Below are 24776 nucleotides of genomic sequence, written 5' to 3'. Positions count from 1 at the left end.
GCTTACAGCGGTCGCCCGCTTGGAATTCTCTAAAAACAAAACAAAAAAATCAGTCCCTGCCAGTTGTGAGATGACTCCATTAGAAAGTAATAATGCTCACTGGAAAAGGAAATGCAAAGTTAGCAGAGGGCACAGTTACCTACATACTGCAGCCATTACAACTTAGATCGCCCTGTGTTCCGTGTATAGTAGCTATCACCTCACTTTTCATAAACAGGTGCTTTTCTTTTGGTGTAATAAGTGTTTTGAATATTTTGACACAATCTCCCCACCTTTAAATTTGCAAGATAAAACAGCGAGAACGGCAGGGGGAAATATGTAGCAAAGACACCAGACCTGGTGGAGAAATTTCAGCTGTGCCAATGGAATGCCCCTGTTCCGCTCACTAGCAGAGGCAGGGAAACCCATTTTAAAATAAGGAAAACAATACGCTTTAAGTTTCATATTAGAAATATAAATTTCACTACATTTTTGCATGTGTAGTTTATACGGAATACCTTAATTTTTTTTTTAATGTAATTTAATTACAGATTTTAAGTTTTCTATAAAATATGACTTTTGCTGAACAATTTTGTTATACTATTTTAATGCAATTAAACCATTTTTTTGAATACATATTTTTATGTCAATATTTAATTTGTTTCATCTTTTTATATATAGCACAGCTTTAATATGTGTCGTGATCAACAAAGGTAATTAGCTATTTGTAGCTGTAAAAGCACCCAACTTTGAAAGCAATATTATTTACACACATATGCTAAACATTAATTTCACAACCTCCCATTTATCAATTTTAATTTTCTCAGTACTGGGCTCCATTTTCTGTCAGTAGTATTAGGGGTTAACAAATAGGAGTTTTCCCAGTAGACGTGTTCCGATTATATGAAAATATGTATGTTTTATCAAGAATGGGATTGAGCTAGTCTGGTTACGTCTTTCTTGACTGTGGGAATCACAAATGAGTAACAGTTTATAACTTTATTTCAGCAGTTATTGTCAGCCAAAAAGATCAAGAAATGCAGATGGTATAATTCTCTAAACAGGAACTCTTTATATCTATGAGACCAGCATATAGATTTATTAGTTTTAAATTGTATCACTTTTATATAATTGTATTACCTTAAAAGGGACATTTAAAGTGGTGTTATTAACATCTGCAATTCTCAAAGTTAAAAAACAAACAAAAAACAAACAAAGGACAAAAAACTTTACCTCAAACAGTTTATATTCTCCAGGTAGCTTCAGGGACACAAAATGTTTCTGTGACAATCCCACCAGGTGTGTCAATAGTAGGGAGCTGAGATATTTCTATACATACACATAGGCACCATCACTATGGTTAAAGCTATGTGGTCTATATACATACACAAAGAATAATAGCAGCACATCTGTATTTCTTCTGTGACCTTGCTTTCCATTTTGGGATTTGTGATGCTCATAAAATCTAGGGTTACTGCATGTGCACATTTATTTTGCATGGATAAGTGCTTTTAAATGTTATGACATCACTGATGACATAGCAATACTAACACACATGCTCACACTAGCAAATCCCTGGTGAACTGCTCTGCAAGCAGTGTATATGACATTACTGACATTTTTTAATGAAAATTATAGGAAAATGGGCATTACTGGTTATTAGCACACATTCATCTAGAAATTAAAAAAGACACATTTTAAATAAATGCTTATATGATCTATCAAAAAAATAACAGTGGTCATAGTTTTTATAAAATTATTTTTTTTAAGATTTTTATATTTATATTATTATTATTTACATGCTTTTTGTTTGTGTTTAATTTATACCGCTACATCTTCTTGGGGTATCACAGGCAAATAAATGGGTTCAAATGAATTTCAATATAAATCTTGACTGTCACACAAAAAAAAAATAGTTTGGAGCCACCAAAGTAGACGTAAAGGGGATATGAAGTAGTAGATAACAATTGAATGAGGGAGGATAAGACTAAAAAGGGGAATAAGTAAATGATATCAAAGTGGCAAATACATGATTAATAAACAGGATCAAAATACAGTTTGAGTTTAAAATAAAATTGAAAAAACATATTTAGAAAATTGAACAAATAAAATAAATATACTGATTGTAAAAAAGGTTTCATATGTTATGATAATCAGAAAAGAAAAAATAATCAGTTATGACAACAGAAATGGATGTCCAATTAGAGCCTTACAGCCTTCAAGGTTTTTTGTGCCTTTCTAACCACAGACCAAATTCATATTGTTTTATTGTTCTAATTGTTGAAAACATTTTTTTAGATTAAAGTCTCATGTATGTATGCGTATTCTTTGCATTATACCAGGGCCGCCACTAGAAATTTTGGGGCCCCTGACTTAACCATTGATCAGGCCCCCCCCCCTTTGACATGTGCAGTTTTTGACCAAGTGACTAAAACATATATGCACTTTATTCTTAAGTGTCTATTTAAACTTGGAAATCTTGTAAAGGTAGTAACATACACACACAGACACACACTCATACACTGAAACACAAACACATACTCACACATAAGGATGCACATATAGACACTCTAGCAGACACGCAAAGAAAAAAAATCAGACACAGACACCCAGCACTTGTTTACATTGACCTGACAAGCAATGTGGTAAACTACAGTTTTGTAAAAAAGGAGATTTAGAAAACAAAATATGGAGTTCTGATTATCTTTTTGTAAAGGAAGATGCCAACAGCATGCAGTGACTGAAAGGAAGGGCCCTGAACTGCCTAAACAATAATTTAAAGGTTAAATGGTGGATTGGTGACTTCCGGAAAGGTCTCATGTCATTAGTCTCAAAGTCTGTAGAAAGATGTGAATAATCAGTAGTAAGGTCAAAATGTCCTAAAAAGGAACAGACAATGGACACACACTCAAACTTGCACATACACCCAAGGAAACACCCACAGAGACAGCCTCAGAAAACACACAAAGACATACACACACAGAGACACCCACAGAAAACACACAGACATACACACACACACAGAGGCACCCACAGAAAACATACAAAAACATACACACACAGAGAGACAACCACATAAAACACAGAAAGACATACATACACACACCCTCACTGAGACATCCACAGAAAACACACAAAGACATACACACACCCTCACAGAGACATCCACAGGAAACACAGACATACACATCCAGAGAAAATACACAAAGACAAACATACACACACCCTCACAGAGACACCCATAGAAAAAGCTCAAAGACATATGCACACACCCTCACAGACATCCACAGAAAATGCACAAAGATATACACACCCACCATCACAGAGAGACCCACGGAAAAAAATACATACACACTCATAGAGACACAAACAAAAACACAAAGACATAAACACAGACACCCACAGAAACACTCACAGGAGGAAACATTTATGCACCTTGCATCCCCTAAATCAACAGTGTGTGACATGCATGATAAAAAAATGCAGAAATTAAGAGATCACTTTTTAAAGAATCATTTTTGTAAATGTGCAAACAAAAATAATTCTGTGAATTCAAAATTGTACATTAATGATCTGGGTAGATGGCTAGATGAAGAAAAGTTCTTTTAAAAGGTTGACATATGTTTGTTTGTTTGCTTTTCCCCATTTTCTCCAACCAAATGCACCACTTCAAATATAGTGTACATATGTTCCCATCTGTCAGCTGTACTTATGGATTTTGAAAATGCTGTACTCTATATGGTCTTGGTGGAACCATAAGCTGTGGTACTCATACCATTAGATCTGGTTAAATGCAGGATTTAGGCTTGTTGGTATGTATTTCAAAATTAAGTCAGCTGTAGAGTAAACTGAACAGTTTTAAGTTAACCTGTCTCATTTCAAACACTAGGCAATCTTAGTCTGAGAGTATAACATTTTATGTAGATGTTTTAAATATAGGATTTCTACAGCATTGTCAAATAATCATAAATACACTGCTGCTAAAAAAGTGTTTTTATGGACCCCTGACCCCACCATACAACTACTACCACACTGAAGTTACAATCCGAAATTGCAAAAAGAAATAAAAACATTTGCTAAGTAAGTCCTACCTCCTCTGCAAATGAAAGTGATCTGCTGTCTGACTCAGACACACACTGTACAAAGTGCCAAGTCTGTCTCACACTGCATAGTGGTTTAGTGCACACTAAGAAATCCTCTCAAATGCTAATACTTTACTCCTTGTAATAACATTTCACATTCTCATTTAGAACTCTGCTGTAGTACCCACTGGTGGCTGCCAAAATTAAAAAAAAAAAAAAATTTTTTTTTTTTTTTTTTTTTTTTAGTTCTTGCCTCATGGGGCCCCCCTGGCCCATTGGGCCCCTGACAGGAGTCACCCCTGTCACCCCCTGATGGCGGACCCTGCATTATACTGATATATTCATTTTTAAAGGTACAATGGTAATATAAGATGATAAAGCATATATATATAAAAACTCTGCAATATACTTATATTATTTATTTTGTCCCCTTTTCCTGTAATTCCATTCTGAAATTGTGATTTTTTTCAGTTCCTGTTAGAAATGGAAGTGCAGAACACTGTTATTTTCTTCACAGCCATTGGCTGCACACTCTAGTGACCTATTTATAACTGTCACTATTTGGCCACAGCAGAGAAAGTAACCTAAGTTACAACATGGCTGCTCCCATTGTTTTATAGACACTAAAACGTTACACTTATTTTGTCAATATTTAAACAGCTAATGAAACTTAAAAAAAAAAATATATACGTACATGTTATTCTCAAACTAATCTTTTCTTTGAATGCATCATTCTATCTAGCATTTATTTAGGCCTAGGTTATGAGGGCAGCGCAATATTGCGCTTTTGCAAGCGCGATATTTGCGCTCTCCTCAGTAGTACCAGCGCACGTAAATGTACACTGGTATTACAAGTTAGGCACAATGCAAATGCGACCTCGTATTTGCATTGTTTTGAAGCCTTGCACTCATGAGAGCACGCTTCTTTAGGCTCCAATGGGAGCCTCTTTCTCGTGTCGTCAGACACTGCAAAGCCCCTTGCGTATCGCTGGAGGTAATTCGAGCAGCATTGGGCAGCAAAATAAAAATATATATGTGTGTGTGTGTGTGTATATATATATATATATATATCTTTATATATAGTGTGTGTATATATATATATATATATATATATATATATATATATATATATATATATAGTGTGTGTATATATATATATATATATATACACACTGTATATGTGTGTGTGTGTTTTTATGTGTATATGCACCCCACCCCAAGTCCACTCACTTTAACCCCTTACAACTGCTTCGTGCAGTTTAAAAAATAATTTTATTTTAGATTAAAGAAACTGTCCTCTTTATTTTGGGGGCTATTGGGGCACATTTTTTTCATTAAACAGAGGTCTGACCTCGGGTTAATTGCACTAAGTGCAAATTGAAGTTGCAAACTCACTGGAGCATTAACCAGCCACTTGTAATGGCTGGTTATTTAACGTATGCCCGTGAATTTGCCCCTTTATAGGTGCACGTTAAAATAGTGCTCCACTCGTAATCTAGCTCTTAGTGTTTAATATCCCTTTTTTCTTTGCAGAAATGTTTTGTAGATCTATTTATATAGCCCATGAAGTTTTTTGTTTTTTTTAATGTTTAGTTTTGCTTATTTTTAAATAACATTGCTCTGATTTTCAGACTCCTAACCAAGCCCCAAAGTTTTATGTGAATACGGTCAGCTACCTTCTCCAGCTTGCTCCTGTTTGTGTAAAGGGTCTTTTCATATGCAAAAGAAGGGGGAGGGGGGAGTGTCTTATTTGCCACTTGCAGTGGGCTTTCCAGCTGCCTTTTCAACAGAGCCAAACTGACAGCTTCTAAGTAAGTTTTTAAACAGTTTTATACTGGATTTTTATATCAGTATCTGTGCATCTTATTCTTTATAGTAGTGTCTATTACATTCAGTTATATGAAAATGAGTGTATACTGTCCCTTTAAGGTATACAGGCCTAGCCTACAAATATCAAAGCCAAAAAAACATAGGTAGCTGTGATTAGACCACTCTTTCCTTTTTGTGCTTTCGCTTTAATTTTCACACGTCTTATCTTATCCCTATTAAAGAATATCTGATTTCCATTCCATTGAATGCATTGTATGATTTGTTGAATCTGCATATCTATCTTTTCCACTATGTGGTCGGCTACGTTCAGAGCTTGCTAAGTAATTTAATGCTTTCAAAGTCCACTCCCCATGTTGCTTCACAGATTTCTCTGCTACATTACTGCTGTCCCCTTTAGTGCCATAGATTCTCACAAGTACATTAAACAAACTGAAATAGCATAATCTGTTTTGTTTTAGGTATTAATTTCTTCAGACATCATTGATGACTGGGTAAACACAATTTTGTGCCTGCAAAAGAAGTTTAGAAATAGATATTTGAGTTTCGCCTGATGCCTTTGTAAAAATGTCTTGTATTCCCGACAAAGAGAAATTGCAGTTCATAATGTATTAATACACTTCAAATTATGTTCAGCAAGTTAAAACAAGTAAATACTCAGGGAGATGAAATTAAAATGTCATTTGCTGTTATTTCAAAAGTAGCACAAAGGCAGCAGTACAATTTTTATATAGTAAAAATGATTTACACATCATTTGATCTGCTTACATGATATGTGGGGCATACAATGCAGACTGGCAAGGGCTTCTTTTTAGCAATAAAGGAACTTCATAGTAATTTGTCGTTTTTTAATTACAGTCATCTTATCAGGTGAGTAACCCACTGTTTATATATGTGTCCGGTCTGAAGGAAATAATATATATGAGTTGTTTATAGCAGGGTTTTTCAAACTTTTTTTTACTCAAGACCCAGTGCAATGATACCACATACCTTCTCAACCCTATTTTTATGCTTGGTCTGACCATTTCTGAAGTAATACATATATATATAAATATAAAGAAGAAGTGTACATATATTTGGAACGCTTTTCTGTATGTTAAATATAGTACATATGCACAATATGTTATCAAAATAGCTACAACATTATTGTTTTGGCACAACTCTTTAGCTCTGCTGGGTACTTGCATTGCAAATAAAGTGTTATATTTATTGTGGTAAATGACTTCCCCTTGCATACTTCATAACTACTCACTGCTACACTGTTTAGTTTCAGTAAATGAAAGGGACTGTCTAGTCAAAATTCTAATTTTCTGATTCAGATAGAATGCAGTTTGAACTTTTATGATCAAATTTGCTTGGTTCTCTTGGTATTCTCTGTTGAAAGCTCTAAGCCATTGAAGGCCACATCTTATCTCAGTGCATTTTGACAATTCTTTACAGCTAGACAGCGCTAGTTTGTGTGCCATATAGATAATAATGTGCTCACTCCCGTGGATTTACCTAGTAGTCAGCACTGATTGGCTACATTGCAAGTCTGTCAAAAAATGTGAAATAAGGGGGCAGTCTGCAGGGGCTTAGATACAAGGTAATCACAGAGGTAAAAGGTGTATTATTATAAGCCTGTTGGTTATGCAAAACTGGGGAATGATTAATAAAGGGATTATCAATCTTTTTAAGCAATAACAATTCTGGAGTAGACTGTCCCTTTAAAGGGACATAAAACAAGTTGGGGTAGAGACAAAATAATATAATATGTACTTTAATTACTTTACCTGCAAATGTATACTGCAGTGCCTTGTCATTAACCTTTCTTTTTAGTTTCTGAATTGTAAAGCTCTAACTCCCCGCACTCAATTCCTTTAATGGCTGTATCTATGTTTATTGTTCTTTTGGTAAAATGCAAAAGTGAATAGGGATTATCTGCTGGAGCATGCCTAGAAGCTGTGAACTCAGTTGTAATACATTGCCTGTGTCTAAACACTGATAAGGGGGGTGGAGTTGGCTGCTCCAGGCAGTTTAGCTATGTAATTCATTTTGCTTATTTTTGAAAATTATTTTAAAATACTTGCCAGAATTTTTTTTAAAAAAATGTATGCAAATTATTTTAAATTAATTAGCCCTTTTAGGATATGCACAGATCTCAACCTGTTTTATGGCACTTTAAGATTAACTTTTTATCATCAGTTACCTCTCCAGCTTGTCAGTTATAAATGGAGAGACATGTTCTTTATATTTTTTACATTGTTGCTAAAGATCATCTTTACTGTTGACTGTGCTTGTAAAGCATATCTGATAGAATGTCAGCTGCCATTTATATGGAATAACTGGAGCAACATTCCTGCATTCTGTGGCATGTTTCAATATTTTCCCATTTAATATGTGAAGTTTATAGATATTTATGATTATTTGAGAACAAAACTGATATTACAAGCAAACCGTCAGTAATAATTGTCATCAGAGTGATGATACCACAGTTTAATTTGATGTATAATGTGCATAGATATCTTCATATGGCATTTTTCTCTTGTTAAGTGTATTCAGTCCACGGGTCATCCATTACTTATGGGATTATATCTCCTTCCCAAAAGGAAGTTGCAAGAGGATCACCCAAGCAGAGCTGCTATATAGCTCCTCCCCTCACATGTCATATCCAGTCATTCTCTTGCAACTCAACTAGATAGGTCGTTGTGAGAGGTCTGTGGTGTTTTTATACTTAGTTTATTTCTTCAATCACAAGTTTGTTATTTTAAATGGCACTGGAGTGTGCTGTTTGTTCTCAGGCAGTATTTAGAAGAAGAATCTTCATGCGTTTTCTATGATCTTAGCGGAAGTAACTAAGATCCACTGGCTGTTCTCGCACATTCTGAGGAGTGGGGTAACTTTCAGAAAGGGAATAGCATGCGGGGAATCCTGCAAACGAGGTATGTGCAGTAAATTATTTTTCTAAGGAATGGAATTGACTAAGAAAATACTGCTGATACCGATGTAATGTAAGTACAGCCTTAAATGCAGCGGCGACTGGTATCAGGCTGATGAATGTATGTACAATGAGTCATTTTCTAAGGAATGGAATTTGACTAAGAAAATACTGTTAATACCGAAGTATTGTATAAGCCTTAACTGCAGTAGAAGCGACTGGTAGCAGGCTTATTAATAACACTATCTAACTTTTAAAGTGTATGTTTAAAACGTTTACTGGCATGTTATTCGTTTTTTGTGAGGTACTTTGGTGATAAATCTTTTGGGGCATGAAATTTTCCACATGGCTGTTGTTTATTTCTATATAGAAACGATTAACTGAGGTTTCCCACTGTTGTAATAGGAGTGGGAGGAGCCTATTTTAGCGCTTTTTTGCGCAGTAAAAATTCAGTTTCAGTCTTCCTGCTTCTTCCTCCTTGATCCAGGACGTCTCTAGAGAGCTCAGGGGTCTTCAAAAGTCATTTTGAGGGAGGTAATCAGTCACAGCAGACCTGTGACAGTGTGTTTGACTGTGATAAAAAATGTTAATTGTTAAATTGGTTATCCGTTTTTGGGTATTAAGGGGTTAATTATCCATTTGCTAGTGGGTGCAATACTTTTCTAACTTAATACATTTTCTGTGAAGATTTGGTTGCTATAACTGATTTGGTTCTTTGTTATTTCAACTGTGACGTTTTTTTGTGCTTCTTAAAGGCGCAGTAGCGTTTTTTTATATTGCTTGTAAATTTACTTGAAAGGTTTTTCCAAGCTTGTTAGTCTCATTGCGAGTCTGTTTAAACATGTCTGACACAGATGAATCTGCGTGTTCACTATGTTTGAAGGCCAATGTGGAGCCCCACAGAAATATGTGTACTAAATGTATTGATGTCACTTTGAATAAAAGTCAATCTATATCTGTAAAGAAATTATCACCAGACAACGAGGGGGAAGTTATGCCGACTAACTCTCCTCACGTGTCAGTACCTACGCCTCCCGCTCAGGGGGCACGTGATATTGTGGCGCCAAGTGCATCAGAGAGGCCCATACAAATCACTTTGCAAGACATGGCTGCTGTTATGACAGAGGTATTATCTAAATTGCCTGAATTAAGAGGCAAGCGCCATAGCTCTGGGTTAAGGACAGAGCGCGCTGATGATGTGAGAGCCATGTCTGATACTGCGTCACAATTTGCAGAACATGAGGACGGAGAGCTTCATTCTGTGGGTGACGGATCTGATCCAGGGAGACCGGATTCAGAGATTTCTAATTTTAAATTTCAGCTTGAGAACCTCCGCATATTGCTAGGGGAGGTATTAGCTGCTCTGAATGATTGTAACACAGTTGCAATTCCAGAGAAAGTATGTAGGTTGGATAGATACTTTGCGGTACCGGTGTGTACTGACGTCTTTCCTATACCTAAAAGGCTTACAGAAATTATTAGCAAGGAGTGGGATAGACCCGGTGTGCCCTTTTCCCCACCTCCGATGTTTAGAAAAATGTTTCCGATAGACGCCACCACACGAGACTTATGGCAGACGGTCCCTAAGGTGGAGGGAGCAGTTTCTACTTTAGCTAAGCGTACCACTATCCTGGTGGAGGATAGTTGTGCTTTTTCGGATCCAATGGATAAAAAATTAGAAGGTTACCTTAAGAAAATGTTTGTTCAACAAGGTTTTATCTTACAGCCCCTTGCATGCATTGCGCCTGTCACTGCGGCTGCGGCATTCTGGTTTGAGTCTCTGGAAGAGGCCATTCGCACAGCTCCATTGGATGAGATTATGGCCAAGCTTAAAGCACTTAAGCTAGCTAATGCATTTATTTCTGATGCCGTTGTACATTTAACCAAACTAACGGCTAAGAACTCCGGATTCGCCGTCCAGTCGCGCAGAGCGCTATGGCTTAAATCCTGGTCAGCTGACGTGACTTCTAAATCTAAATTGCTTAATATTCCTTTCAAAGGGCAGACCTTATTCGGGCCCGGCTTGAAAGAAATTATTGCTGACATTACTGGGTGTAAGGGTCATACTCTTCCTCAGGACAGGGCCAAATCAAAGGCCAAACAGTCTAATTTTCGTGCCTTTCGTAATTTCAAGGCAGGAGCAGCATCAACTTCCTCCGCTCCAAAACAGGAAGGACCTGTTGCTCGTTACAGACAGGGCTGGAAAACTAACCAGTCCTGGAACAAGGGCAGGGAGGCCAGAAAGCCTTCTTCTGCCAATAAGACAGCATGAAGAGAGGGCCCCTTATCCGTAAACGGATCTAGTGGGGGGCAGACTATCTCTCTTCGCCCAGGCTTGGGCAAGAGATGTCCAGGATCCCTGGGCGTTGGAGATCATATCTCAGGGATATCTTCTGGACTTCAAAGTATCTTCTCCACAAGGGAGATTTCATCTTTCAAGGTTATCAGCAAACCAAATAAAGAAAGAGGCATTTCTACGCTGTTTGCAAGACCTCTTAGTATTGGGGGTGATCCACCCAGTTCCGCGGACGGAACAAGGGCAAGGGTTTTACTCGAATCTGTTTGTGGTTCCCAAGAAAGAGGGAACCTTCAGACCAATCTTGGACCTAAAAATCTTAAACAAATTCCTAAGAGTTCCATCATTCAAAATGGAAACTATTCGAACCATCCTACCCATGATCCAAGAGGGTCAATACATGACCACGGTAGACTTAAAGGATGCCTACCTTCATATACCGATTCACAAAGATCATTATCGGTACCTAAGATTTGCCTTTCTAGACAGGCATTACCAGTTTGTAGCTCTTCCCTTCGGGTTGGCTACGGCCCCGAGAATCTTTACAAAGGTTCTGGGCTCACTTCTGGCGGTTCTAAGACCGCGAGGCATAGCGGTGGCTCTGTATCTAGACGACATCCTGATACAGGCGTCAAGCTTTCAAATGGCCAAGTCTCATACTGAGATAGTTCTGGCATTTCTGAGGTCACATGGGTGGAAGGTGAACGTGGAAAAGAGTTCTCTATCACCACTCACAAGAGTCTCCTTCCTAGGGACTCTTATAGATTCTGTAGAGATGAAAATTTACCTGACGGAGTCCAGGTTATCAAAACTTCTAAATGCTTGCAGTGTCCTTCATTCCATTCCACGCCCTTCAGTGGGTCAGTGCATGGAAGTAATCGGCTTAATGGTAGCGGCAATGGACATAGTGCCATTTGCGCGCCTGCATCTCAGACCGCTGCAATTATGCATGCTAAGTCAGTGGAATGGGGATTACTCAGATTTGTCCCCTCTACTAAATCTGGATCAAGAGACCAGAGATTCTTTTCTTTGGTGGCTTTCTCGTGTCCATCTGTCCAAGGGTATGACCTTTCACAGGCCAGATTGGACGATTGTAACAACAGATGCCAGCCTTCTAGGTTGGGGCGCAGTCTGGAACTCCCTGAAGGCTCAGGGATCGTGGACTCAGGAGAAGAAACTCCTCCCAATAAATATTCTAGAGTTAAGAGCAATATTCAATGCTCTTCTAGCTTGGCCTCAGTTAGCAACACTGAGGTTCATCAGATTTCAGTCGGACAACATCATGACTGTGGCTTACATCAACCATCAAGGGGGAACCAGGAGTTCCCTAGCGATGTTAGAAGTCTCAAAGATAATTCGCTGGGCAGAGTCTCACTCTTGCCACCTGTCAGCGATCCACATCCCAGGCGTAGAGAACTGGGAGGCGGATTTTCTAAGTCGTCAGACTTTTCATCCGGGGGAGTGGGAACTCCATCCAGAGGTGTTTACTCAACTGGTCCATCGTTGGGGCAAACCAAAACTGGATCTCATGGCGTCTCGCCAGAACGCCAAGCTTCCTTGTTACGGATCCAGGTCCAGGGACCCGGGAGCGGTGCTGATAGATGCTCTGACAGCCCCTTGGGTCTTCAACATGGCTTATGTGTTTCCATCATTCCCGATGCTTCCTCGACTGATTGCCAGGATCAAACAGGAAAGAGCATCAGTGATTCTGATAGCGCCTTCGTGGCCATGCAGGACCTGGTATGCAGACCTAGTGGACATGTTGTCCTGTCCACCATGGTCTCTGCCTCTGAGGCAGGACCTTCTAATTCAGGGTCCTTTCAATCATCCAAATCTAATTTCTCTGAGACTGACTGCATGGAGATTGAACGCTTGATTCTATCAAAGCGTGGCTTCTCGGAGTCTGTTATTGATACCTTAATACAGGCTCGGAAACCTGTTACCAGAAAAATTTACCATAAGATATGGCGTAAATATTTATACTGGTGCGAATCCAAGAGTTACTCATGGAGTAAGGTTAGGATTCCTAGGATATTGTCTTTTCTACAAGAGGGTTTAGAAAAGGGCTTATCTGCTAGGGGACAGATTTCTGCTCTGTCTATTCTTCTACACAAACGTCTGGCAGAAGTTCCAGACGTTCAGGCCTTTTGTCAGGCTTTGGCTAGGATTAGGCCTGTGTTTAAGACTGTTGCTCCGCCGTGGAGTTTAAACTTAGTTCTTAAAGTTCTTCAAGGTGTTCCGTTTGAACCCCTTCATTCCATTGATATTAAGCTGTTATCTTGGAAAGTTCTGTTTTTGATGGCTATTTCCTCGGCTCGAAGAGTCTCTGAGTTATCTGCCTTACATTGTGATTCTCCTTATCTGATTTTCCATTCAGACAAGGTAGTTCTGCGTACTAAACCTGGGTTCTTACCTAAGGTAGTTTCTAACAGGAATATCAATCAAGAGATTGTTGTTCCATCACTGTGTCCTAACCCTTCTTCAAAGAAGGAACGACTCTTGCATAATCTGGACGTAGTCCGTGCCCTGAAATTCTATTTGCAGGCAACTAAAGATTTTCGTCAAACTTCTTCCCTGTTTGTCGTTTACTCTGGACAGAGGAGAGGTCAAAAAGCTTTGGCTACCTCTCTATCCTTTTGGCTTCGTAGCATAATACGCTTAGCCTATGAGACTGCTGGACAGCAGCCTCCTGAAAGAGTTACAGCTCATTCCACTAGAGCTGTGGCTTCCACCTGGGCCTTAAGAATGAGGCCTCTGTTGAACAGATTTGCAAGGCTGCAACTTGGTCTTCACTTCACACTTTTTCAAAATTTTACAAATTTGACACTTTTGCTTCTTCGGAGGCTGTTTTTGGGAGAAAGGTTCTACAGGCAGTGGTTCCTTCCGTTTAAAGTTCCTGCCTTGTCCCTCCCATCATCCGTGTACTTTAGCTTTGGTATTGGTATCCCATAAGTAATGGATGACCCGTGGACTGAATACACTTAACAAGAGAAAACATAATTTATGCTTACCTGATTAATTTATTTCTCTTGTAGTGTATTCAGTCCACGGCCCGCCCTGTCTTTTAAGGCGGATCTAAATTTTTAATTGAAACTACAGTCACCACTGCACCCTATGGTTTCTCCTTTCTTGTCTTGTTTCGGTCGAATGACTGGATATGACATGTGAGGGGAGGAGCTATATAGCAGCTCTGCTTGGGTGATCCTCTTGCAACTTCCTGTTGGGAAGGAGATATAATCCCATAAGTAATGGATGACCCGTGGACTGAATACACTACAAGAGAAATAAATTTATCAGGTAAGCATAAATTATGTTTTTTAAGATGGATTTCTTTTGTGTTATTATTATATCTAAGCGCAATAATACCTGCCCTTTATATGGCATTAAGCAATTTCCCTACTAGTTTATTTTTTTTATTCATTCTGATATAACATAATAAAACAAGTAGAATCTCAATACAGAGATCCTGATAGGGGGCGCACAATATCCAATGTAAACCCAAAAATATATAAAACACTATATATACAGATATAAGTATGAAGTAAATATATATATATAGAACCAGATAGTCCCTTATGAGGCACAGGGTCCCAGTGGTAGATGCAGATCAAGGAAATGGCGATAACTCCATTCAGAAATACAGATCAAATCAGTAGAGCTGCTCTCTCCTCACATCAATAATGGACTGACGTCTAGAAGGAAAATGGGAGAAAAAGAGAGGTGCTTGTGTGTACCAGTCAGAATAAAACAAAAGCTGAATAAATCCACAACAGGGTACTCACATTTTTCAATAGCCCTCATACAGTGCTATCGGGCACATACTGGGTAATCACAGCAACCCAGCTTGCAGGAATTCCAACGTGTATACAGGAACACTTGTACTTTAAATCCTTAGAACAGGATCACAGGCACAGGCTCCAGCAGCAGGAGGCCAGAAGGCCAACAAATTAAATCCCTAATAAGGAAATAGGCGAATGGTAGTGGGTGTATGAAGAGATTAGTAGAGGTTCCAATAAAGTTAAAAATAAAAAAAAAGTTTTTATTATTTTAAATAAATTCAATTTTTAACTTAATGGAACCTCTACTGATCTCTTCATACACCCACTACCATTCGCCTATTTCCTTATTGGGGATTGAATTCGTTGGCCTTCTAGCCTCCTGCTGCTGGAGCCTGTTCCTGTGATCCTATTCTAAGGATTTAAAGTACAAGTGTTCCTGTATACAGGTTGGAATTCCAGCAAGCTGGGTTGCTGTGATTACCCAGTATGCGCCTGATAGCACTTTATGAGTGCTATTGAAAAATGTGAGTACCCTGTTGTAGATTTATTCAGCTTTTGTTTTATTCTGACTGGTACACACAAGCACCTCTCTTTTTCTCCCATTTTCCTTGATTTAACATAATACCTGATATTCAACATATGTGTGTCTCTGTGTGTGTTTTGTGTGTGTGTGTGTGCATGTATGTGTGTGCGTGTGTGAGTTTTTCTGTGGGTGCCTGTTGTTGATTGTGTGTCTGAGTGTCTCTGTGTATGTGTTTTTCTGTGGGTGCTTGTTGTTGAGTGTGTGTCTGAGTGTCTCGCTCTGTGTGTGTGTGTATGTGTGTTTGTGAGTATTTTTGTTTGGGTGCCTGTTATTGAGTGTCTCGCTCTGTGTGTGTGTGTGTTTTTCTGTGGGTGGTTGTTGAGTGTGTGTCTGAGTGTCTTGCTCTGTGTGTGTATGTGTGTGAGTGTATGTGTGTGTGTTTTTCTGTGGGTGCCTGTTGTTGAGTGTCTGGTGTGTTGTGTGTCTGTGTGTGTGGGCTCCAAGATTCCAGATCAGTGCAAAATGGCGTAATGTAATAGTCCCTTGAGTATTTAAATATATATGTATAACGGTAGACTTAAAACGCAGTATTTGAAGAACTTTGCTAGAATTTAATGACACTACTGCACTATTGTGTTCTTTTTCTTTTCTTTTTTTTAAAGTTACTACAGAAACTACAGGAAACAGACAATATGAAGTTGGGACTTTACTGGATTTGTTTGTGATTTAAACTTCACTTGTTTAGTGCACCATATATTAAATGCCTCTAAAGCCTGTGATGAGCATGAAGAACAAGGACTGGTAGAATAAAGAAGTCCACCCAGCTGTCAGTTACAGTTAGCAAGATAATAATGCAGTCAAGATGGTGGCAAAACACTAACTGGATGCCAAGCTTTGTTGTGACTTTTATTGTGACCTCATGGCAATACTTTTATGCAAAATATTGTTTTGGTGACATTGAGGTGGAAACCATGAAAGATTTTTTTCCCGTCTAAGAGAATACAATGTGTATGCTTAAAGGGACATGAAAACCAAAAATGATCTTTCATGATTCAGATAGAGAATACAATTTTAATTTACTTCTATTATCTAATCTGTTTTATCCTCTTGGTATCATTTGTTGAAGGAGCAGCAATGCACTAATGGTTTCTAACTGAACACATGGGTGAGCCAATCACAATCGGTATATATATGCAGCCACCAATCAAGAGCTAGAACCTAGGTTCTCTGCTGCCCCTGAACTTGGCTAGATAAACCTTTCAGCAAAGGATAACAAGAGAAGAAAGCAAATTAAATAATAGAAGTAAATTGAAAAGTTGTTTGAAATTGTATTCTCTATCTGAATCTTGAAAGAAAAATTTTGAGTTTCATGTCCCTTTAAGTGTCTGTGTTTATGTCAGCATAGGTAGTGTCATAAAAAATATATTTTAAAGAATTTTTCTGGCAAATTTAAAAATTTACTTAAAGAAAAACATGAAACCCAACCCCCCCATGATTCAAATAAACAATACAATTTTTAAAAACGTTTCCTTTTTCCTCCTATTATCAATTTTGCATCATTCTCATTTTATTCTTTGTTGAAGGAATATCTAGATAGGTAGTGTGCACATGTTTGGAGCACTACATGACAGGAAATAATGCTGCCATCTAGTGCCCTTGCTGATGTATAACATTGATGCAAACTGCTGCCATATAGTTCTGCAGACACGTGCACACTCCTGAACTTAACTTCCTGCTTTTGAACGAAAGATAACAAGAAAAATACGAAAATTTGATACTAGAAGCAACATGGAAAGTTGCTTAAAATTGTATGCTCTGAATCATGATAGAAAACTTTTGGGTTTTGTGGCCCTTTAAATTTGCCCTCCCCTTGTATCATGTGACAGCCATCAGCTAATCACAAGCTCACATGTATGCACTGAGAACTCAGCATACGACTTACTTTTATACAACTGTATCTTCCACTGCGATATAGAATTTCAGTTATTAACAGCATTTGTAGCCGCCAATGTTTACTACAGCTTTATTGCCTCATTGCGTTTTGCTTTCGCCATTGCAAATGTATTGCAGATTTCTAGACATACACTTTGCCTTCTGTATGAGGACACTTGTTTCTTTTTCTGTCCCCTTCTGATAAAGCTTTATTGGCAAAAGTATTTTGTTGCTTCATCTTTAATTTATGTTTTCTCATTCTGCTGAACAATTTGCACTTTGTCATCATCACAAAAACATAATAGGAAGGTTATTGAAAAAATAGGATGGAACATAAACAATACGGTCTGAAGATGACATTAAGTCAACACCAAATTCATTTCTGCTAGAAAAATGTAATTTCAAATTTTCATGTTTTAATCTTGAGTTGATCACAAACAAATACATAAATAGAAGTTTTATGAAAACTTCCAATTTTAGAGATTTATCTCCTTCCAGGTCAATTTAGGCTTCGGAATTGTATGAATTTTTGATGTTTGTATTGAAAAGAAATAGCTATTTGCTGGTTATACTGTACGTGTCAGTTTGTATACTATGAAGAGAAGTGGCTTAAGGGATTTTAGATAATAAGTATTTTAAAGATGAAATACTAGTTTATTTATCCACTAAATAACTGTTTCCCCTTTTTGAACCGAAACATATACAAAGTATTTTAATGACCAAAGAAAACACAGTAAAATAGCATAATCAATAAATGCATAATAAATAGACAAAGCAAAATAACTCAATTTGAATTTCATATGGGTAGCCTTTTTCTCTGACAAATTTAAAAGTTTGTTTTATTTTCTTTCCCACTGCATAAAGTGACAGCTATCAGCCAATCACAAAATGCATATGCCTATATTCTTTGAATCTTACAGATGCTCAGTAGTAGCTGGTGCCTCAGAAAGTTTGCAAATAAAAAGAGTGTGCAATGTATGTGAATTGGAAATTAGTTTAAAATTGGGTGCTCTATTTGAATCACAAAAGTTTAATTTTGAGTTTAGTGGTCCTTTAACGGTATTTAAATTCACCACACACACTCATAAGTAGACAGAGTGAGCATCAGTGCATTATGGATTATTTTGTAGTTTCTCATCTCCTTTATTGAGGCCACTTAGGGACAGACATAAATGAGTTGGTGCACAGATCAAACAATCCCCGTGCAGCATGTTGGAGGCTTCAAGTCCTGAATTCCACAGAATTTACTCCAGCCTCTTTAAGAGCAGTTGGAAAACCAAAAATGTTTCAGAGGTAATTTAAAGAAAGAGCAAAATAAATAATGTCAGTAAAATGTAAATGTAAACATTTTGAGCCAGATTACAAGTGACACGCTAACAGTTTTGTTTATGCACGTTGGATGCAATGTTATACATAGTTGCAAACACAGCTGCCATAGAATGCTAAATACACTCTATGGCAGCAGAGTTTGCAACTATGCATAACATTACTTTAAAGATTCTTGCAAACACTGTTTCCAGATCGGTACGGACACGTGCATGGTCCTGAGCTCATCTAGGATTACCTTTTAACTAAGGATACCTTTTAACTAAGGACATTAAGAGAACTAAGCAAAATTGATAATTTAAGTAATTTTAAAAGTTATTTAAAATTGCATGTTCTATGTGATTATAAACATTAAAATATGATTTTACTGTCCCTTTAACCATAATAGTGATTATAATGTTTTCACACAAACTTAACATCTATAGCTTTTTGGGCTCCATTTATTAAGCAGCGGATGCTGAATCGCAGGCCTATCGTTTCAGGTTCGCCCTAAACGGAAGATAAGGTGGTAGATTGAAATCATCCCGATCTGATACAAATAGGGATAATGGACAGCCCCTGCTAGTGGCCGATTGCCCGCCAGTGAGCAGGGGGCGGCATTGCACAAGCATTTTACCAGAAATACTTGTGCTATGATAAATGCGGACAGCATATGCTGTCTGCATTTAGCGATGTCGAGCAGACATGATTCGCTATAGCGAATCATGTTCTATCGACAAATGATAAATCAACCGCTTTGAGTGATCAATATAGTCAGTGGCAACATAGAAGAGCTACAATGTAGTTGCCCCTGACAGCATTGCAATATTACATTTGTCATGTTTAGCTAGGCTACAGTGAAAACATGCTGCTTGCTAAATTGCTGCCCTTGGCATGAGCCTAGTTAGCCTAGGCCAAAATGTGTCAGTGATTTAAATCCTATATAAATTTGAGTGCTTTTGTCTTCAACCCATTTCAAATAAAGATAATATATATGGGTAATGAACATTATCCCAGCACTAGGCTGCAATGACATCTAAACTTCTTATGCAAGAAGTTTTATGTGTTATGTCGCTGCTCTTTCATATAAATGATTTAGTTGGATTTTGCATTTATTTTTATTTGTTCATTTGCAATAAACATGAAAGAATAGTCATTTCTTTGTATTATGTTAAAGTTCATAATTAGAAAAGAATTATAGTTAAGTTGTAATACCAGATTCCATCCTAAATGCAAATGTATTGCTGTCTTACAATAAAAACAGATATGAGATAAAACCCAGTATAAAATCACACATTTTTCATGCTAATTCTACTAAACTGAATTGTAATTTGAAAATGAAGCTCTTCTGTATCATGTACTTATTCCTGTGTTTGTAAAACTTCAGAGGTTCCTTTTCTCATAATGTAGGAAATACAAGTACAACACACAATTAAATGTTTATGACATGATCCTTACATTTTCATAGTTTCTCAAACAAATACGGAATATGGCTGTGGGTAGCGGCATTCAGCTCTTTTCGCTGTTGGATTTGTTCTTGTGAAAGTTCAACACACAAAGATCGGTGCAAATCCAGATATTTGTGTATTGCACTTTCACAAGAATACATCAAGCATTGCAAAGAGCTAAATGCCGCTACCCACTGCCATATTTGACATTTGTGTGAGAAACGAATCACCAAATGCACATGCCTACTAACCTTTAAAGAGAATGTAAAGTTTAAAGGGACACTGTACCCAAAAATTTTCTTCCGTGATTCAGATTAAGCATGAAATTTTAAGCAACTTTCTAATTTACTCCTATTATCAAATTTTCTTCATTCTCTTGGTATCTTTATTTGAAATGCAAGAATGTAAGTTTAGATGCCGGCCCATTTTTGGTGAACAACCTGGGTTGTCCTTGCTGATTGGTGGATAAATTCATCCACCAATAAAAAAGTGCTGTCCAGAGTACTGAAACCAAAAAAAGCCTAGATGCCTTCTTTTTCAAATAATGATAGCAAGAGAACGAAGAAAAATTGATAATAGGAGTAAATTAGAAAGTTGCTTAAAATTGCATGCTCTTTATGAATTAGAAAAAAATGGGGTTCAGTGTCCCTTTAATGAAAAAGTGCCCAGTATGTAAAAATACTCTTAAAAACAGGGGCACTTTCATTCATTAAACTTTACATTGAAGCTTCGTTTTTAAAATACTTAGCTTTCTTTATAAAGAAAAGGTAAGTATTTTAAAAAAGACGCTTTACATTCACTTTAATATACATTTTAGGCACTACTTCCTTCTAAAATAGGCACTAGTCTAGTTAAATAACATGATTGTTTTTCATTCTACAGAGGGCAGATTATGTTCTTTCTTTTTTAGCTCTGTTCCCTACTCATTGTATAGTTTACAATTCTCAATTATGGTTTATCAATTTAACGCTGTTAATATAAAATGCAAACTCCTACTAAAAACCCACAGATGAGGCAAATGCTCTAGTAGCAGGGAAATTAGTAGGAATTCACAATGGATACTTATAAATAGAATGTATAAATTATAATAATTTAAAAAGCACCTAATGCAAACAAATGTACTATAAATGATATAACAACTATGCGACTCTTTATCGAGGGATCAAGGGGTGGGAGCGCATGAAGCCGAGATAACTGTTGCTTCTTAACCCACTTTGCCATCTGTTATGGGGTGTATGTCATTCCCCCAGACTTTTCTAACCGGGGAGATTGACGGCCCTTTCTGGCGTGCAGACAGGGGGCGGTATTGTACACTAGCTGTAGTGTACATCTGTAAATGTGAACATTGTTTTTCTTCCCACTAGAAGCAAAGTCGGGCGGACAGGGGCCAAGATGTACGCCCTTGTCTGCCTTACTTTGTTACATCTGGCCCTTTGTATACCAAAAACTCTCCACTCCATACTGCATTGTTTACAATTTTGGAATATAACCAATAATTTAAAACTTAGTCAATTAGTGTAAAGGACAGAAAAGAGGCTGTGTGTCAAATAAATCACTCACTGTTACTATAGAAAAAGTAAAAATCTGTTAAATTCCGCTCAAATTCTCTGCAATCATATTATTTATTTATGAAAGAATGCATAAGGTTTCCAGTTTAAGGAATTACTTATTTTTTCTGCTGGATTCTGGAAATGTATACATATTATAATACAATTTTATATATGTGTATTTAAAGGTACAGTCTACTTAAAAATCTTTATTATTTAAATAGATAATCCCTTTAATACCCATTCACCAGTTTTGCCTAACCAACACTGTTATATTCATATAATTTTTACCTCTGTGATTACCTGTATCTAAGCCTCTGCAGACTGCCCCCTAACCTGAGTTCTTTTGACAGACTAGCATTTTAGCCAATCAGTGCTGACTCATAAATAACTCCACAAGAGTGAGCATGTTATCTATATGACACATATGAACTAGCAGTGTCTAACGGTGGAAACTGTCAATATGCACTTAGATAAGAGGCAGCCTGCAAGGGCATATACATTAGCATATGAGCCTACTTGGTTTTATCTTTCAACAAAGAATACCAAGAGAACAAAGAAAATGTGATGATAAAAGTAAATTGGAAAGTTGTTTAAAATGGCATGACCTATCTGAATCATGAAACTGTAATTTTGACTAAAATGTCCTTTTAACAAAAAAAGAGAGACCATCAAGTAATTGTATTTAAATGGGTTTCTTTAATCATTTTTTTTAAAGAATATATTTTATTTTTTTAATGGTATTTGACATCATTATTTATGTATAATTCGGATTATTGTAGAAAAGAAACTTCTGTTCAGTTTTCTTTGCTGCTGTTTGGAATTCAGTAAAGATTTGATGCAAAATATGAAGCCTCCTGTCTTGCTATACAATTATATTTGCAGCACTATATAAATAGTTCAGAAAATGAGACATTTTACCATTATCAGTACTAATGAGAATGTATTGTGTTAGGGGAATTATCAGCAATAAAGCTCATGTAAAGAGAAGGTTACTTTATATCCTGATTGAGTCTGAAGAACTAGACAGTTGTGTTTAGTATTTGCAGATGCTGTGTTAGAAGTGTAATCTTCAGAACAGTAGAATGTTAAAGAAGCATTTGAAGTTCTGAAAGCTGTTAGAAGCTGATACAATTATTGATCTCTCAGATAATACCATTGCATATAAAAACAGCCAGCAACAGGGGGATTTGGATCAAAAAAGTGACAGAGAAAAGATGACTCACAGGACTCCGCATTGCCTGGTGCTGCTGCAGAAGATGTTATGTTAGATCTCACACATCATCTGCCTGTAAATTTAATTTTGTCTGAAATTTAGGATTAGGTAGCTTCATAATGGATTTAGGATTAGGTAGCTTCATAATGTTGTCACCAAATTGTGCTACCTGCAGCATTTATATGTCACTGGCAGTGATGGTTTTTGAAGTTGGTGAAGCAGAAAATGCTGTACCTCTTTCATACACTGCACACTTGTCTGCATGTGGGATCAGTGCAACATATCTTTTTAACCCCTTCACTACTTGGAATTTCAGAGAAAATTTGCCCAAAATACAGATGAATTTTTAGCATTTTTGCTATCTCTCCATTTAAACAGAAATATATATAATAATAGATTAAATTTAATTTTTTGTAGACAACCCAATGGGCTAGATTTATTAAGATGCAAATGCAGCTGTTTCCGTGCAAGCTCTGAGGTGGCAGACAGCAATCCTCCCGATCGGATACGATCATATTAAAGAAAATAGTTAACTATTTCACAAACTTTGGGTTTCTCACTAAAACTATTTACACACTACTACTGCAGTCATAAGACAAATGGTTGTAAAAGCTTCTCTGAAATCCTCCTTTTGTTCAGCAGTAGCAGACATGCACGGTTTGCAATTCGTTTTTGGCAATTAGAAGGCCATTAATTGCAACTTTGCATTACACTTTGGGAAAGCAAAATATTCTCTGCGTAAAATGTCAGAAGGGGAGAGAGAGCTAATATGAGCTCTTATCTGTGATTTTTTTTAAAAACTATGCTGCATTAAAAGTTTTTGATTTAAAAATAATCCAACATATATTAACTATTTCCTACTATTAGATTTCCTTAATTCGGATACCTCACATATGTAGTCTGTTCCGGTTCAGAGGACAATATATATTTTGTATGCTGATATATGACTGCTGATTAACTTAGATTACCACATTTAAGATAAATAATTGACTTGATAATTGGCGAGTGCTTGTTATGGTACTTTATATTTGATATGTAGGCATACTATAGTAATATATAATATCAGTGATATTAGATTACTAAGTATTTGTTAATATACCTTTTAGATCAGTGGTCTCAAAGTACAGGCTCCAGGGCCAAATGCGGCCCTCAAGATAGTTTTATCTGGCCCTCCCCTTTTTAATAGGTAAACCATTAATTTGGGCTGTCAATTTTCTTTTAAGGATCTAAGAGTTGTAAATAGTTAATATTCTCTATAGGCACTCGCAAGACAAATATAAAGACAAAGCATCCAGTGTAGACTCCCACCACACACTGCATTGGGTAAATATCACTTTTTACATTGCTATACAGTTCCAAGATGATCACTTCACTTGGTACTCACAAGATAAATATACAACTGTGTATGTCTATTGTGGGCTACAACTCCCACTATTCACTACTAAGATAAATGTCACTTCCATTTCCTAGTATATCCAGTTTCGGAGCACTCACTCAGTTCAAGCGGCCCCCATGGGAGAAGAACACTTGACCAGTGCCCCCCAGATACTTTGAGTTTGATACCCCTGTTTAAGATTCACTTCCCACTTATGAATTATAATTTATGGTATACTGCAAATGTGCAGAATGTGTGACTCTGAATAGTATAACTTTTATAGTTTACTTATGTCATTGTCTGTATCAATGGGGGGATTTATACATAGAGTCCTGGAGTATTAAGTATAATACAAGTCCAAAGTAATTTTTGGGGTAATTCTAATAGTGTATTTGTGGATGAACTTAAATATGATATACATACCCATTATTAATTAGAGTACAATTGGGATACTCTATGCTATGTTCAGAGATTGCATAATAATAAAGTCTTATTGCCTAACTAAAGGATACATTCAGGTGTGGAAACACAGTGACACGCTTGTATCTTG

The sequence above is a fragment of the Bombina bombina genome, chromosome 4, assembly GCF_027579735.1.
Source record: "Bombina bombina isolate aBomBom1 chromosome 4, aBomBom1.pri, whole genome shotgun sequence".
NCBI lineage: Eukaryota > Metazoa > Chordata > Amphibia > Anura > Bombinatoridae > Bombina > Bombina bombina.
The sequence above is the reverse complement of the archived record's forward strand: the minus strand, read 5'-3'. Positions refer to the sequence as shown.